This window comes from Dipodomys merriami, unplaced genomic scaffold (genome assembly GCF_024711535.1).
Source record: "Dipodomys merriami isolate MVZ:Mamm:240054 unplaced genomic scaffold, mDipMer1.0.p SCAF_494, whole genome shotgun sequence".
NCBI classification, from domain to species: domain Eukaryota; kingdom Metazoa; phylum Chordata; class Mammalia; order Rodentia; family Heteromyidae; genus Dipodomys; species Dipodomys merriami.
Window position 1 is genome coordinate 774,167 of NW_027206062.1, and position 16,597 is coordinate 790,763.

Sequence of the window (16,597 nt, forward strand, 5' to 3'; positions counted from 1 at the left end):
AGGAAACCATAACCAATCAACTAACTGATCTGAGAATATACACTGAACATCAAATTAAGGAGGTAAAGAAGTTCATAAAAGATCTAAAATAAAGCTTCAACAAAGAATTTAAAGCCATCAAAGGTGACCAATTAGAAGGAAAAGAAATAAAAAACAAAGTAGAAAGTCTTGACAGCAGGTTAGACCATGCAGAAGATCGAATATCAGGGATTGAAGACAGCCTAGATATTATAGAGAAAGAACATACAACCATCCAAGACAAGTCCAAGAAATATGATAGATCTATTCAACACTTGGAAGACACCATCAGAAGGCCTAATCTAAGGATGATGTCTGTAGAGGAGCACCTAGAAACAGAAGTTAATGGCCTAGAAAATTTGTTTAACAGGATCCTAGCAGAGAACTTCCCAAACGTGCAAAAAGATAGGCCTATTCAGATACAAGAAGCTTTTAGAACTCCAAACAGACCAGACCAGAATAGGACATACCACTGTCTCATTATAATCCACAGGATCAACACAGACCAAGGAAAAGATCCTTAAAGCTGTCAAGGAGAAAAGATTAATCACCTATAAAGGGAAACCAATTAGAATCACCTCAGATTTCTCAGCAGAGACAATCAAAGCAAGAAGAGCCTAAAAACAAACAACTATCAACCAAGAATACTGCACCCAGCTAAACTCTCCTTCATAACTGAAGGCCAAATAAAAACCTTCCATAACAAAGAAAAATTGGCACAATACATCTCCACCAAACCAGCCCTACAAAAGATTCTTAAAAATGTCCTTCACATAGAAAACCAACAAGACCACAAAAAAGGCCAAGAAACTGCACCCAAACTGAGAATCCAAGAACCATAGGAAGAACCCAGTTTTTGCAGCCCCCAAGAAGGTAGATATCATGGGAGGAACTCCCAAATACCTCTCAGTCCTTTCTCTTAAGGTTAACGGACTGAACTCTCCAATTAAGCGACACACACTGTCTAGTTGGATTAAAAAACAAGATCCTTCTATCTACTGCCTTCAGGAGTCAAATCTTGCCCGTAAAAACAAACACATTTTCAATGTTAAAGGTTAGAACAAAATCTACCAAGCAAACAACCCCTATAAACAGGCGGGAGTTGCAATTCTAATATCAGATGAAATAGACTTCAAATTAAAATTATTGAGAAGAGATAAAGAAGGTCGCTACATACTAATTAAGGGATCTCTCCTTCAAGATGATATCTATTCACCAAACAATGGAGCACCCACATTTATGCAAGAAACACTACTTTCCTTCAAATCACATATAAATCCAAAGACATTAATTGTTGGGGATTTTCACACACTACTCTCCCCACTAGATAGATCAATTCGGTAAAAACTCAACAGAGAAACCACAGAGCTAAACAGCTGCATATATCAATTAGATTTAACAGATATGTACCGAATATTTCCCCCCATGCAGCATCAGAATACACGTTTTTCTCACCAGCACAAGAAACATTTTCCAAAATAGACCACATTTTAGGCCACAAAGAAGACTTGTATAAACTCAGAAACATTGAATTTATACCTTGCATTTTCTCTGACCACAAGGGAATAAAATTAGAACTCGACAACAAAAGCCACCAACGAAAGTCCGGTATCACATGGAGACTGAACAACACACTACTGAATCACGAATGGGTCATGGAAGAGATTAGAAAGGAAATTCAAATATTCATGCTATTCAACAAAAATGAACACACAAATAACCAGCTCCTCTGTGACACAGCAGTTCTCAGAGGCTATTTTATAGCTCTGAGCTCAGCAAGATAAACCCGAATCCAGTAGACGGAAAGAAATAATTAAAATTGAATCAGAATTAAATGAATTAGAATCCAAAAAAACTGCAGAATAAATCAATGAAACAAAGAGTTGGTTCTTTGAAAAAATTAACAAAATTGACAGTACCTTAGCAAATCTATCAAAAAAAAGAAGGGAACACACCCAAATAAATAAACTCCGAGATGAGAATGGAAACATCACCACGGAAACAACCAAGATTCAGAAGATTATAAGGGAATACTTCTCAAAACTTTATGCTAATAAGTATGAGAACTTGACAGAAATGGACCTTTTCCTAGAAAATATTGACATGACAAAACTAAACCAAGATGAATTAAACCAGCTTAACAGGCCCATATCAAGCATTGAAATAGAAACAGCAATAAGAGACATCCCAGATAAGAAAAGTCCAGGAGCAGATGGTTTTACAGCAGAATTCTACAAGGCCTTCAAAGCAGAGCTCACATCAATTCTCCTCCAACTCTTCAATGAAATTGAAAGAGAAAGTTCAATACCGAACACATTCTGTGAATCCATCATAACCCTCATCCCAAAACCAGGCAGGGACTCATCAAAGTAAGAGAACTATAGACCCATTTCTTTGATGAATATTGATGCAAAACTTCTCAACAAAATTTTGGCCAACCAACTTCAACAATTCATCCAAAAAATCAAACACCACGATCAAACAGGATTCATTTCAGGGATGCGAACCTGGTTCAATATACGCAAATCAATTAATATTATTCATCACATCAACAGGGACAAGAGAAAGTACCACATGGTTATCTCAATAGATGCAGAAAAAGTATTCGACAACACCCCTTTATGATGAAGGTTTTGGAAAAATTAGGAATCCATGGAACATCCTCAATACAATAAATACTGTATATGACAAACCTACAGCCAGCATTATACTTAATGGTGAAAAAATAAAGCCATTTCCTCTTAACTCAGGAACAAGACAAGGATGTCCACTCTCTCCACTTCTCTTCAATCTAGTATTAGAATGCCTAGCTACAGCAATAAGACAAGATGCAGACATAAAGGAGATCCATATAGGGAAAGAAGAAACAAAACTCTCCCTCTTTGCAGATGACATGATCTAGTATTTAATAAATCCCATAGACTCACCTCCCAAATTACTCAAGCTGATTCAAAACTTTGGCAAAGTAGCAGGTTATAAAATTAACCCTCAAAAATCAATGGCTTTCCTATATGCCAACAATGAGAAAAGTGTGTCTGAAATTAGGAAAGCAACTCCATTTTTAATAGCCCCACAAAAAATAAAATACCTAGGAATTAACTTTACCAAAGAAGTGAAGAACTCTATGATGAAAACTTTAAAATCTTGAAAAAGGAAATCAACACAGAACTTAAAAAAACGGCAAAACCTCCCATGCTCCTGGATTAGAAAGATTTACATCGTGAAAATGGCAATACTTCCCAAGGCTATCTACAAATTCAACGCGATACCTATCAAAATTCCACCCTCATTCTTCAAGGAAATAGAAGAGGCAATCCAAAAATTCATATGGAACAATAAATGACCCTGAATAGCAAAAACGCTCCTCAACGGAAAGAACACTGCTGGCGGAATATCAATACCAAATTTCAAACTCTACTATAAAGCCATAGTAATCAAAACAGCTTGGTATTGGCTTACGAACAGACCTCAGGACCAATGGAATAGAATTGAAAACCCAGAAATCACCCTACAGACCTACCGCCATCTAATCTTCGATAAGGGAGCTAAAACAATAGAATGGAAGAAAGACAGCCTCTTCAGTAAATGGTGCTGGCAAAATTGGTTAACTACATGTAGAAAAATAAAGCTAGATCCTTATATATCACCCTGCACCAGAATCAACTCCAAATGGAAGAAAGACCTCGAAGTCAAAGCAGGGGAATAGGAGAAACCCTATGTCTTCTTGGCTCAATCCGAAATTTTCTGAATAGAGACCCCGAAACACAACAAATCAAAGAAAGGTTGGACAAATGGCATTGCATAAAGTTGCAGAGCTTCTGCATGGCAAAGGACATAGCTAGCAAGATCAATAGAAAGCCCACGGATTGGGAGAAGATCTTCACTAGCCATACAACAGACAAGGGTCTTATATCTAAAATATACTTGGAACTCAAAAAATTAAATCCCCCAACAACAAATCCTCATAGAAACAACTGCCCATTATATAAGTGGGCGAAAGCCTTAAAGAGAAACTTCTCTGAATAAGAAAGAAGGATGGCCAATAGACACATGAAGAAATGCTCAACATACCTAGCCATAAAAGAAATGCAAATCAAAACAATATTGAGATAACACCTCACTCCAGTTAGAATGGCAAAAATCAAGAACTCTAACAACAACAGATGCTGGAGGGGGTGTGTACAGAAGGGAACGTTACTTCATTGTTGGTGGGAATGTAAACTTGTTCAACCACTTTGGAAAGCAGTATGGAGGTTCCTGAAAAGACTTCACATAGAGCTCCCCTATGACCCAGCAATCCCACTTTTGGGCATTTACCCAAATGTTTACAAACAAGACCACACTAAAGCTACCAGCACAACTATGTTTATTGCAACATTATTTACCATAGCTAAGATATGGAACCAACCCAGATGTTCCTCAGTAGATGAATGGATCAAGAAAATGTGGTGTATATACACAATGGAATTCTATGCCTCCATCAGAAAGAATGACATTTCCCCATTTGTTAAGAAATGGAAAGATTTGCAAATATTTATATTAAGTGAAGTAAGCCAAGCCCAATGAATCATAGGCCCCACGGTTTCCCTTATTTTCAATATCTAGTATATGTATGAGTCAATCAGAGAAGGTCGGATAAGGTGATATTAGGAAAATGAACCTTTAGACATGTATTTAAAAGTTTTTTTTTTCTTTCATGCAGTTGTTTCTAACACATATAAAAGATTATTTCTTTGTTGCTTTGTATGTTCCTCCACCACAGGATAACCCCTGCTTTCAGTGTATTTGATGTTGGTATAATTTGAAGAGGGGATGGGGAAAAACAATTCGTTTAAATAAGGATACAGATGGATCCGTTGCAACAATGAGAAGTACAAGTTGTCATGTCGAAAACGAACTTTACAACTTTGGTGTGGGGGTAGGTTTGGGTGGGAAGTAGGGGGAAGCTGGGAAGGGTTGTGAAGGGTAAACAAAGGAGGAGGCTACAATGCTTGATAAGAAATATAGTCATTATCTTGCCCATGTAATTTTAACCCTTCTGTACAGTATGTTCACAATAAAATTTAAAAAAAAATTCAGAATGGTATAGCTATTTAAAAAAAACAAGAATTTAGGTAGTCATACAAAGGACTTCTATTTTACTACTGCATTATACATTTTTTCTAATGTTGGATACCAACTTTACAAAGCTATTAGAAAGATCTTAAAGCCTTTATATTGAATAGTGATTTCTTTTACACTATAACATGGTATTTCCCAAATCATTGACATAGAAGGCATTGTTTCCTATTTTCTCATTCCTAGAATAAGCTGCACATGAAGACCCCACTGGTCCTCATTTTCAGTCTGTACTTTTGAATACTGAGGAAAATCATTTCTCTGCTCTCTATCAATTCTCTACTATCAGTTAGAATAATTCAAAATAGTAAAAATGTAAAAAGAGAAATTAAATCATGATGAAAAAACATATGCAGGAAATTCACCAGATTTTTCTGACCAGTTCAACCATTGTGAAATCTTGGTGAAATACATGGACATCTCATTCCCACTTGCACTCAAAATCTCTGGTTAGGCAATTCTGACGAAGACCAGGAACAAGATGAAAAAGTGAGAAATGGTATCAATTGCAAGAAAAAAATGGAGTAGGATCCAAGCAAATTTATTCTTTGGGATGCTGAAATTAATCGGCTTACTATGGCTTGTAGACTACTTTCCAAAAAGGCCACCCAGATGAATACTAGGGATGAAGATGAGTATACCCCTCTTCATTGGGAAGCCTAGAGTGGCCACTTAGACTTTGTCCATGAGTTGGTAGCTCAAGGCAGATATTCATGCAATAACTCTGAATGGCTCACAACCCTGCACAGTGCTTATATGTGCAATAATACTAGAGTGGCTTCTTTCTTAATTCATCATGATGCAGATACCAATACCCAAACTAAAGGCCTCTTGATTGCCTTGCATCTTGCTGCTGGAAATAGAAATAGAAAAGATACTCTGTTGAACCATTATATCAAACCAGGTCTGAAGATCAACTTGGATGAAACTGCATTTAATATTGCCACAAAAGGATAAGTATGTATCACTACCTCTTTGAAGTTGTGGAAGGCTGTACAAATTGTTCTCCTAAGTTGTAATGGTTTGGTTAAGTTTCTTAAATTTCAAAAATGCCAGTCCATCCTTTGTGTCCCTTAAATTTTTTTTTCACAATACAAAGCAACAGCAATATCTTACTTTAAAAATTCATGGAATCCATGGTATTCTTTCAAGAGAATTGCCTGACTTTTATGTCAAAATGTATTAAAGAGTTGTTTGTATACATCTATAATGATTTCTGCAGTTTGTGATTTTTTAAAATCAGAAATAATTTTAACTTCTCTGTTGAAATGAATATTATAGAAACTAAAGTTTTCCTTGTAGTTTTCTGAAAAAAAGTATGTCTGTGTTTGTATAATATCCATAATCTATTTCATTCGCTCCTAGATATAATACTTGGAATTCTACATTGTTATATAATGTATAGGTTCATTAATAAATGTGTCCTTTCAGACTGCATTCCATATAGAAGAAGTTTAAGATTTCTTTTTTTCCTAGGTCCTTATATTATTTTATTTCCTTGGGATAAAATTACAATGTTATCTAATTTCAAGTTTTGTAAAGGTTATGCTATGTAAAGGCCTTTCTAAGGTGAAGAATTAATACACTGATGTCAATCTAACCTTTAATTCTATAAATTACATGTATTGTTACACTTGTTTTTTTGTAATTAACTTTTTAATAACTGTTTTTCATTTCTTGCATCAGAAGAAAGAAAAAATATGGAATACTTCACAAATTTTCATATCATCTTTGTGCATGTGCCATGTTAATCTCTGTATTGAAATTTGGGTAGACCTGCTTCTGAAGCATGTACTACCCTCTAAATTTAAGTACTTAATGATGCAATCTTTATACAGGCATCTATCCATGGTTCCCTATTTGTAACAAGGAACCCTTATTGTTCCTAAAAATGCTATTGATCTTATTTCTCTAAAATTCTGTGTATAGTGGAAAATACATATCGTTTGGTCGATTACTCACATTTACAATTTTTTGTCAATTTCTATTTTGTCATTTTCATTTTAAATTTAATCATACTTTGAAACCTTTTCAGCTAAGTCCAAAGGTGATGGCTTTTCAAGTACTTATTTATCAACTCAGTTAGCTTTGTAGAGCTAATGGATTCAAAGTAAGACTTGCTTAAGAGCTACTTCTAAACTACTGCAGCTTAAAATTTCCCAAATGAGGTCTTGCTGGGACAAATGTTTACCTGAACCTTTACCCTTCTTCCATGTAGGAACAGACCAACAAGAATATCTTACCCTGACAGCATAGATTGTCTTACTGGAACAAAACTAATCTTAGTTACAAGGAATCATAGAGAGATGAACAGTTCAGACAGAATTTTTCAGAATGGAAGATATTTTATCAAAATATAAGTGTTTATTATGCTTATCATTTCAAAAGTAGCTAAAGCCAAGAAGGTGAAAAAATTGTTCACATGCATGATTACCTACTGTTCTAGCCTGTGCATCATCCAATCTGGCAGGAATTTACACTACTGATTTTCTATCACCAAATATTTCCATAGCTCCTGAAGAAGGCCATATGTTTCTCCTTGATATTAGGCCTGAAATTGGTAATGTTTTAATCATAGTGTTTCTTCTTGCCTCTAGGCTGTAAATCTACAAATGGTAAAGCTTTAAGTCTAACTCTACCAAAAACTGAGGTAGAGATAATGGAATAATACTTTAAAACAGAGTTGCTGGGGCTGGGAAGGTGGCTCAGTGGTAGAGCACTTGGTTTGTATGCTTGAGGCCCTGGGTTGGATTCCTCAGCACCACATAAGAAAAAAGCCGGAAGTGGCACTGTGGCTCAAGTGGTAGAGTGCTAGCCTTGAGCTTAAGAGCTGAGGGACAGCACCCAGGCCCAGAATTCAGGCCCCACGACCAGACCCAAAAAAATCCCCCAAAACAGAGTTGCTTTTGATTCCCTAACCACAACACAATAATGCAAAACAATTTTTATTTTATATGTACTTATATATTTTATATTTATAGGTGCTGATTTTAAATTTTACACAGTGAATCTTTCTAGAAAATAATTGAAGACTCATCTCAATTTCTCATTTCCTACATTATTTCTGGACCCCAATTCCTTACAAGAATTAGCAGAAATCAATTGTGAAATGCAAGGCAACTTAAAATGAAAGATGAGATCACAAAATCTGAGAGAAAGTACTGTAATTCAAACTTTCAATTTACTGATGACCAGCCCATATGAGTGAACAAAATCACAAATGAACAAGATTATTTTTAGTACCCCTCTCCTAATGATTAATGAAAGATTTCAGTGCAGCCAAAAAAATAGTTTCTGTAGGGCTGGGAAGATGGCTCAGTGGTAGAGCACTTGCCTTGCATGCCTGAGGCCCTGGGTTCGATTCCTCAGACCACATAAGCAAAAAGAAAAAAAGCCGGAAGTGGGGCTGTGGCTCAAGTGGTAGAGCTCTAGCCTTGAGCTGAAGAGCTGAGGGACAGTGCCCAGGCCTAAAGATCAGTCGCCACGACTGGACTCCCCCCCAAAAATAGTTTCTGTAATGATAGATCCATAATTGGTCTACCAAGGCAAGGAATACTTGATTTAGAGGTCAAATATCATTTAGAAAAATATTAACTGTGAAGATCCTTAGTGCTTCAATACACTGGTATTTCAGTAAACTAGGTTCTGTAGTATAAAAAATGTTGTCATTCTCAAACCAATGATAACATACATTTAATCTCCTGAAAGTATATTCATTTTCAACTAAACTATTTAAAATCACATTTGCCAAAATAACCCTTGACAAGTAGATGATAGTGACATTACAATGTTTTCAAGTGTAGGGAGCAAGTTAAAAGAGTTGATTTACGTACCCAGCACTAATACCAAACAAGTTAAACCATTCTTTAAAGTGTAGAAATAGTACCCCTCACAATTTGTGTTGTTTAGTGGGTGCCTTCCAGAAATGTGTTAAATAGATCAGCCTCCCATATTTCAAACCCAAATATTAGCTAACAAAGTAAATTTCATCAAATAAGAAGGTACATTTTAAAAAGTCACTAATAACTGCCCTATCATGTGTTGTTTTATGTTTTCCCAATCTGTCTAACATAGTAAGAAATATGATTTTAAATCTTGAATATGGGTACTGATGAGAGATGTGACAAACATAAAATCTGTCTTCTATTTCTGTCATATTCCTCTAAGAAGTAAATTTTAGTTTTCTTCTTTTCCAAAACTTATAGGTAGTAGAAAAAATTATCCTATGCAAAATAAAATAATCGCACACCATTGTCCAAAGCTATTTATAAAAAAAACTGGTAGTTAGGAATAAATTCTAAGCCATTTTTAAACTTTCTTATTGGTTAAAGATTAATCTTCCAAATGAATGAGAATAAAATCATGTCTAAGTGCTTAACATCTCCAGTCTTGCAAATTGTTATTGCAGATGAATGAATTATGGAAATATAAGCTGACAACAGTTCAAGTGTATGTGGGAGTGAAACTCCATGGAATGTATATAAACCTTTCAAAGTATTAACAGGCAGTTTAACAGAATGACTATCAGGAAATGGAAACCAGAGAGGAACAATAGTCAAGAAATAGAATGAATGAAAAATGGAACAAGGGGCAAGTACAGCTAGAATACGCAATGTACACATGTAATAAAGGAAGTGGTAAATCTGAACTAAATCTTGGAGAAAGGGTTGGTTGAGAATGATAGAAGGAGTGACTCTGATCCAGGAGCATTAGACAATTAGATGGACATATTTAATTGTAAAACACTTGCACAACCTTTTGAAATTCACTTAAAAACAACAATAAAACACACAAAAATCACAACCAAACAGCCATCTCTAGAGCGTATGAATATGCCCTCTCAAAATTTTAAGCAGTTAATGAAGGGCGGTCTTTGGAAAAGCAAAGAAAGCTGTTCAAAGAGGGAAGTTTGGGGTAGGGAAGAATTTTGAACAGACTTAAAAAGATTGTCTAAGGTTATAAATCACCTATATCTACTGCAAATATTTTCTTCTGCGAGTGCTCTTTGTCTGAACTGGATACTCCAGTCCTGAGGCACACTTGATAGCTTGTGAAGAAAGAATGGAAGAAGCAAGATCAAGAACCTATTACTCCACTGGAGAGAAAATAGTACTCTATGTTTTCTCTCAATCTCTTCACTACTCCATTTTCATACTTTTAATAAAGTCATGTGATTTTGAAATTTCTTTCCTTCTTGGTTCTCACAAAATAATTGTTCAAAATAATTCATTAAATATTATTTGCCATTATTTTCTATCATGCTCTTTACTTGTTCAAGCGAGTCCATTAAACTTCCCCTTTTCATTTAGTTGCCACGAAAACCCAACAACTATGTTAATGAGGACCAACACTAATGCAAAACTTTGTCTCCAAAAATCCAGTCCAAGAACCTATAATCACAACTATTTGGCTATAATTTTTTTTTCTTTTTTCTTTTACCTTGAAATTTTCTTGTGTCTAAAGTGCCCACAAAAATAATTACTCTACCACTTTTTGGTTCAATCACTTCTAACCTCAACGATATATTTTGCTAACAAGATATTTAGAGGAAACCTAAGAATACTCCACTATTATCTTCTCTCTTAAGACTTTTATCTTCTCTCTTAAGACTCTCCTTAGATACCATATCAGGAACAGTGAAGTTATTCTTTGCAAAATTATTTAAATAGATTATTTTCCTCTTGGTCTTGTATTTGCTCAACATGATGTATGGAGAAGAATAGAGTTAAATCACCGATTCCTTGGATGACATTGTCTGTTACAAAGGCAATATTTCTATGTCCTACTTTTATGTCCTCCTCTTAGCTCTTGCTTGATTTCCAATCAATCACAACTTCTTGGCTTCAAGTCTAGTGAAGCTGAAGGACTATAAGACGTCCCCCACTGCTACATCTTCATGGTTTCTCTTTGAAAACTCTTTTATTTGGAGGTGGAATTTATTGTCATGTCTTCGTTCAATTTGTTCTTCATTACACTGAGCCAAATAGGCTCTGTAAAATCACTTAAGGTAGCAAAAACATTAAGACAATCTATATCAAAAAGTTTTAGTCTCCTCCACTGCTGACACCAAAATGCTTAGCTAGGGTATGTAATAACGTGTTTTCTTACCTTTTCAATTTGCTCAATTATTTTCTGATCCCCAAACTTTTTGGCTTATGTAATAAAAGAAATCTTCACTATCTCATGTTAATAAGGATATTATTTTTTAAGCTACTATGAAATGTGAAATCATTGGTTTGAAGTATCCAATCAGATTTTTTTCTGTGTTTCAGTGCTTCACGTGCAAAGACATTGTGGAAAGTATTTAAAAAGAAAAGTGTAAACTCAATACGTTCTTTCATTGTGAAGGGCACTTTCTTCCTAAATATTTTGACTCAAATTATCTTTTTAAGAGAATTTCTGTTTAGTAATTAAAGGTCAGTTCACAAATTGTGATGTCTTATTTAAAATAAAAACTTTGAATTTAAATTCCATTACAACCTTGTTTCACACAGTAAGAGTATATTTCCTGGGTAAGGACAATTCTCATGGGAACCTACAGGATTTACAGCAAGGTTTGTGAGGTTTGTTTGTTTACTGTGAAAATGAGCCATCTTACCCACATTGCTCCTTCTCAGCTATGTCTCCATGAATTTCTTTGCATGAAAGCTTATTTTCTCAGGCAATTTTAAATTTTCTTAATAGGCTAAGTTAAAATTTTGAACAATTAAAATTCACCTGTCATAATTTTAAATCTATTTTGAAATTCCTTTATCAGAATTGCGAATTTAACAATGCTAATTCCACCTTTACCATCAAAAACAGTTAACATGTTGTTTTCATGATATAGTATCCATGAAACTATTATTTTCCAGTGACTTTGTTAGGCATATATATGAACATGATGCTGAGCAAAATGAACTCTAAGATATGGAAAGAGATATTTATTTGCAGTTGTTGTTTTTAATGTACTATGTGATTTCTATTTTCCTTGGGTTTTCCCCTATGGTTTATCTCCTACTGTGTTTCATTTTGGTACCCTGTGTATTGTGTATACATTTACCTTAATTAGGGAAGGGAAGAGGAACAACAAAATGGCGAGACAAAGGACAAAAGGCAAACCAATGCAATAGCAATACTCAGAAGACAATATGTTGGAAATGTACATTACAACTTGTGAGGGGTTTTGGGGTGAATGAAAACTGTGAGAAAAATGAGAGAGAGGATAATAAGTTTGAAAAGTTATGTATTCACTGCCTTACAATTGCTAACGCAGTGCACATCACTTTCACATTAAAATTAAATTTAAAATATAAGCTGCATGAAATAAAATTTCACTGTATTGGTATAGTAAATATTGTTCTTTATGTAGTAACTTTAAAGAAATCAGTACTATTTGGCATCTAATTTGAATGAATTACCCCTTCTTTATGGGAGGGCCATCAACTTGAATGTTATCCAACTAGACAATTTTTTCACAATATACTTGCCAATATTTTCAAAAAAGAATTAACTAATACTTTCTCATACCAAAACCGAAAACCGTTTAATTCTATGGAAACCCAAAACTTTTAAAAGTAAATAAGTTGTTAAGAGGACAGAATATGTATGTTCTACAAAATTCCTATGACTAATAACTACTCACTTTCAAATTCTGAACATTCCATACCTGAGAGATTCAAAATAGTACCTGTTTCCATGTTATGTAATTCTGCAATAGATGCATTTTCCAATGGGGTGTTACAGATTGAGAAGTGAACAGAAAAATAGCCACATTCTGGTATAGGATAAAACTGTAAAGCATCGGTTATAATTAATTCTTCAAGAGTAAGCAATTGTTTATCAGATTAAGCTATTGTTTCTATGACCATCAATCCCAAAATTTATGCCATAAAGTCATCCTAGACCAACAGTTTCCAACATGTAGGGTGCACCTCAAAATTCTCTTAATTCACATCACAAATAGCTTATCTCTATTGGGAAAAAATACTACACCTCTGCTAATGTGATGCCCTCCGTGTTCTGGAAAGAACACCACAATAAACTGGGTTGCATCATTTTTCCTCCACTGGTATTCTTGCAAATATTTATATTTATACTTTTTTTAACTATCATAGATATTCAGTATGCTAAGATCAGAAGATTAGAGTTCAAAGCCCACCCAGGCAGGAAAGTTCCCTAGATTCTTATCTCCAATAAACTTCTCAGCAAAAGCCAGACACAAGTGGTACTGAGGTTGAAGTAGTAAGGCACAAGCCTCTACAACTGAGCCACATTCCCAGCCCCTGCTTGGTTTATTTAATCTAGATACAGATTAGCAATTCTGAACTTCTCCCGTGATATTATCCACTGGACTTCTCAGACTGTTTATGTACTATTTTCAAAGATGTTCAAACATTTGACACAGGGTATGAACATTTTCAATGCATCTGCCGGGTCTCTGATTCATTCCTCCATAGATCCAATCCCTTTAATATTGATTACTTGACTCTCTTACTATCTCTGGTCTTTACCTATGTAATATTCTCAAACTTTTTTGAAGAAAGTTCATTTGAGGATTTTCTCATTTTAAAAATTATTACTTGATTCTAGTTTTACTCAGGACATCTTTTCTATTGTTTTCTAACTTTTCTACATATTCTGAGAGTTGCTTCAGAGGCACATATAAGTGCCTCTGTGCTTATGTGTATGTTTATATGTATGTTTGCAAAAGCCTCAAGCTCTTATTCATCATTCTTTCTCATGACTGTTATTCCATCACCTGAGCCATTTTTCCAATCCAGCTTTTGGCTGGTTAATTATAGATAGTGTCTCAAACACTGTTCTGCCCAGGCTGGATGCAAACTGAACTTCCCAGACTCCTTTACATTCTTAGGTTTCATTTATCCAGTAGAATCAACTTTTAAACTACAAACATTTTTTGAGTGTAATGTCTAAGCTGTAGTCCAGATTTTTAACTCAAGATTTCATATAAAGATAGATGAATATACAAATTACATATGCTGAGTGTACACTGTTAGAAATGTGATCCTAAGCTGGGTGGTGTTGAGATCTGAGGATTGGGGTTCAAAGCCAGCCCCAGTAGGAAAGTCCCGGAGACTCTTTTCTCCAATTTACTGCAAGAAAACTGGAAGCGGCACTGTGGCTCAAGTGGTAGAGCATTAGCCTTGAGCGGAATAGCAGAGGGACAGTGCCCAGGCCCAGAGTTCCAGTGCCAAGACCACCACCAACAAAAATATATAAGTAAAGGAAAGAAAAAAAGGTGATCTTATCCACCAGTTCATGGCTAGTATAATCCCTGCTCTCTCAAGATGGACTTTTTTTTTCAAATTAAGACCATGCTTTTATATCTGACTTGCATTGGAAACATAATTATTCTTCCATTCTACTTTCTACAAAGTTGTGTCATTAGCAAGCGTGATTTAGAATCTACTTCGTGTTCCACATAGGCGTAATACTTTCTCTATGTCACTTTCATAAATCTACATACTGGACTTGGCTTTATTGTTTCAACGTGGTCTTATTTGTAGAGTCTTCTGTAGTGTATTGAATCCTTATACTTAAACACAGAATTTCTCTTTCTCTTATTATTCCTATAGTTAACATGAGTTAACAAATTCATGTACACTTGGGAAATAATGTGCAGCACATACACTCACAAAAAAAATGATCTGAGAACATTCTCCCCTTTAAAATTCGCCTTAATTTAAGGAGAATCTACAAATTTTGAACTCAATATACTCATGGATAATGTATTTATAAGAAATATAAATTTCATATTTTCTCTTTACTAAGTTGTCTGTGAAACACGTGTTAACACAGGTCCAAAGGTGTCCTTGTGTTATTTCGGTGAAGCCAGAAAACATTCATTATACCTCAAGCAGCACCATAGATTGTTCCTGAAAGTAACTGTTACTGGATGTGGAAACTGATCCCAGGAGAGGAATGGAACATAGAAATTTGACAAAGTTAAAATTAACTTGTGATTTCCTTTTTACTGTAAAAGAAGAGAATCCGAAGGCTTGAAGGAAACTCTGTCCCTGACTTTTTCTAGTGTGTTTTTACTCATATATAACTTTTCTGTAAATTTCTATTTGAGAGAATTACAAAAAGATATAATGTGCCATTTGATGGCTCGCATAGAACAAAAGGAAATAACGTTGTTTTAAATATGATCTACTGCAGGGGCTGGGAAGGTGGCTCAGTGGTAGAGCACTTGCCTTGCTTGCCTGAGGCCCTAGGTTAGATTCCTCAGCACCACATAAGCAAAAATAAGCCAGAAGTGGTGCTGTGGCTCAATTGGTAGATCACTAGCCTTGAGTTGAAGAGCTGAGGTAAAGCACCCACGCCCAGAGTTCAGGGCCACGACTGGACCCCCCCTCCAAAAAAAATTCTACTGCAAAGAAACAAAGACATGTTAGTTTAAAAGTGTTTTATGAATGGATATTTCACCCCTGAGATGATTCTTTTTCTTTTTTTTTTGTCGGCCATGGGGCTTGAACTCTGGGCCTTGGCACTGTCCCTCAGCTCTTCAGCTCAAGGCGAGCACTCTACCACTTGAGCTACAGTGCCACTTCCGGTTTTCTGGTAGTTTATTGGAGATAGGAGTCTCACGGTCTCTCCTGCCCGGGCTGGCTTTGAACCGCTATCCTCAGATCTCAGCCTCCTGAGTAGCTAGGATTACAGGCGTGAGCCACCAGTGCCTGGCCCCTGAGATGATTCTTTTGTTGCATTAGTCAGTTATCAATTCCTTTAGTTTGGTCCTGAGTTCTCTAGAGCAATAAGGATTCCAAAAAAGCATCTAGTGCGTATGATCAGCAAAAGGAGTCACTTTTCAGACCAGTACTCCTTTAAGGAAGGTCCCAATGAAATATCTGTTTTTTTTTTTTTTAGCTTGTGTTGGTTCTGCGGCTTGAACCCAGAGGTTGGACCCTGTCCCTGAACAATTTTCTTTCCTGCTCACCTACCCGCAAAACTAGTACTCTACTGCTTGAACCAAAACTCCACTTGTGTATTTTTTGCTGTGTAATTACAGATAAGAGTTTGACAGACTCTCCTACCTGGTTTGGCTTTAAACAAAGATAGTAAGAAAGCCAAGTGACATCAACTGTATAGACTTCTCTTTTCAAAAAGAAAATTTAGATGAAGTTTATTGTAAAGGTAATATTTGACAATTTTTTCTTTCTTTATTAATATGAGCATACCGTACAGAGGAATTAATTACATGGGCAAGATAACGAGTGCATTTCATATCAATCATTGTTGCCTCCTCTTTGTTTCCCCTTCCCATCTCTTCCCATATACCCCCTCCCCACACTTGATCCTCCCCCCCCCACCAAAGTTGTAAAGTTCGTTTTTCGACATAACAACTTGTACATCTCATTATTTCAATGGGTCCACCTGTATCCCTGGTATAACGATTTGTTTTTGGAGAATATGTCCAGCAAATAATCCATAACATAACTCAGCAAAAGTAGGTGCA

At 35.5% G+C, this 16,597-nt stretch overlaps 1 pseudogene; it reads right to left on the bottom strand.

The window, feature by feature from the left end:
- Positions 1 to 6,830: 6,830 nt before the first annotated feature.
- On the bottom strand, positions 6,831 to 6,927 carry LOC138809356 (U6 spliceosomal RNA; annotated as a pseudogene).
- Between the last annotated feature and the right edge of the window lie 9,670 nt (positions 6,928 to 16,597).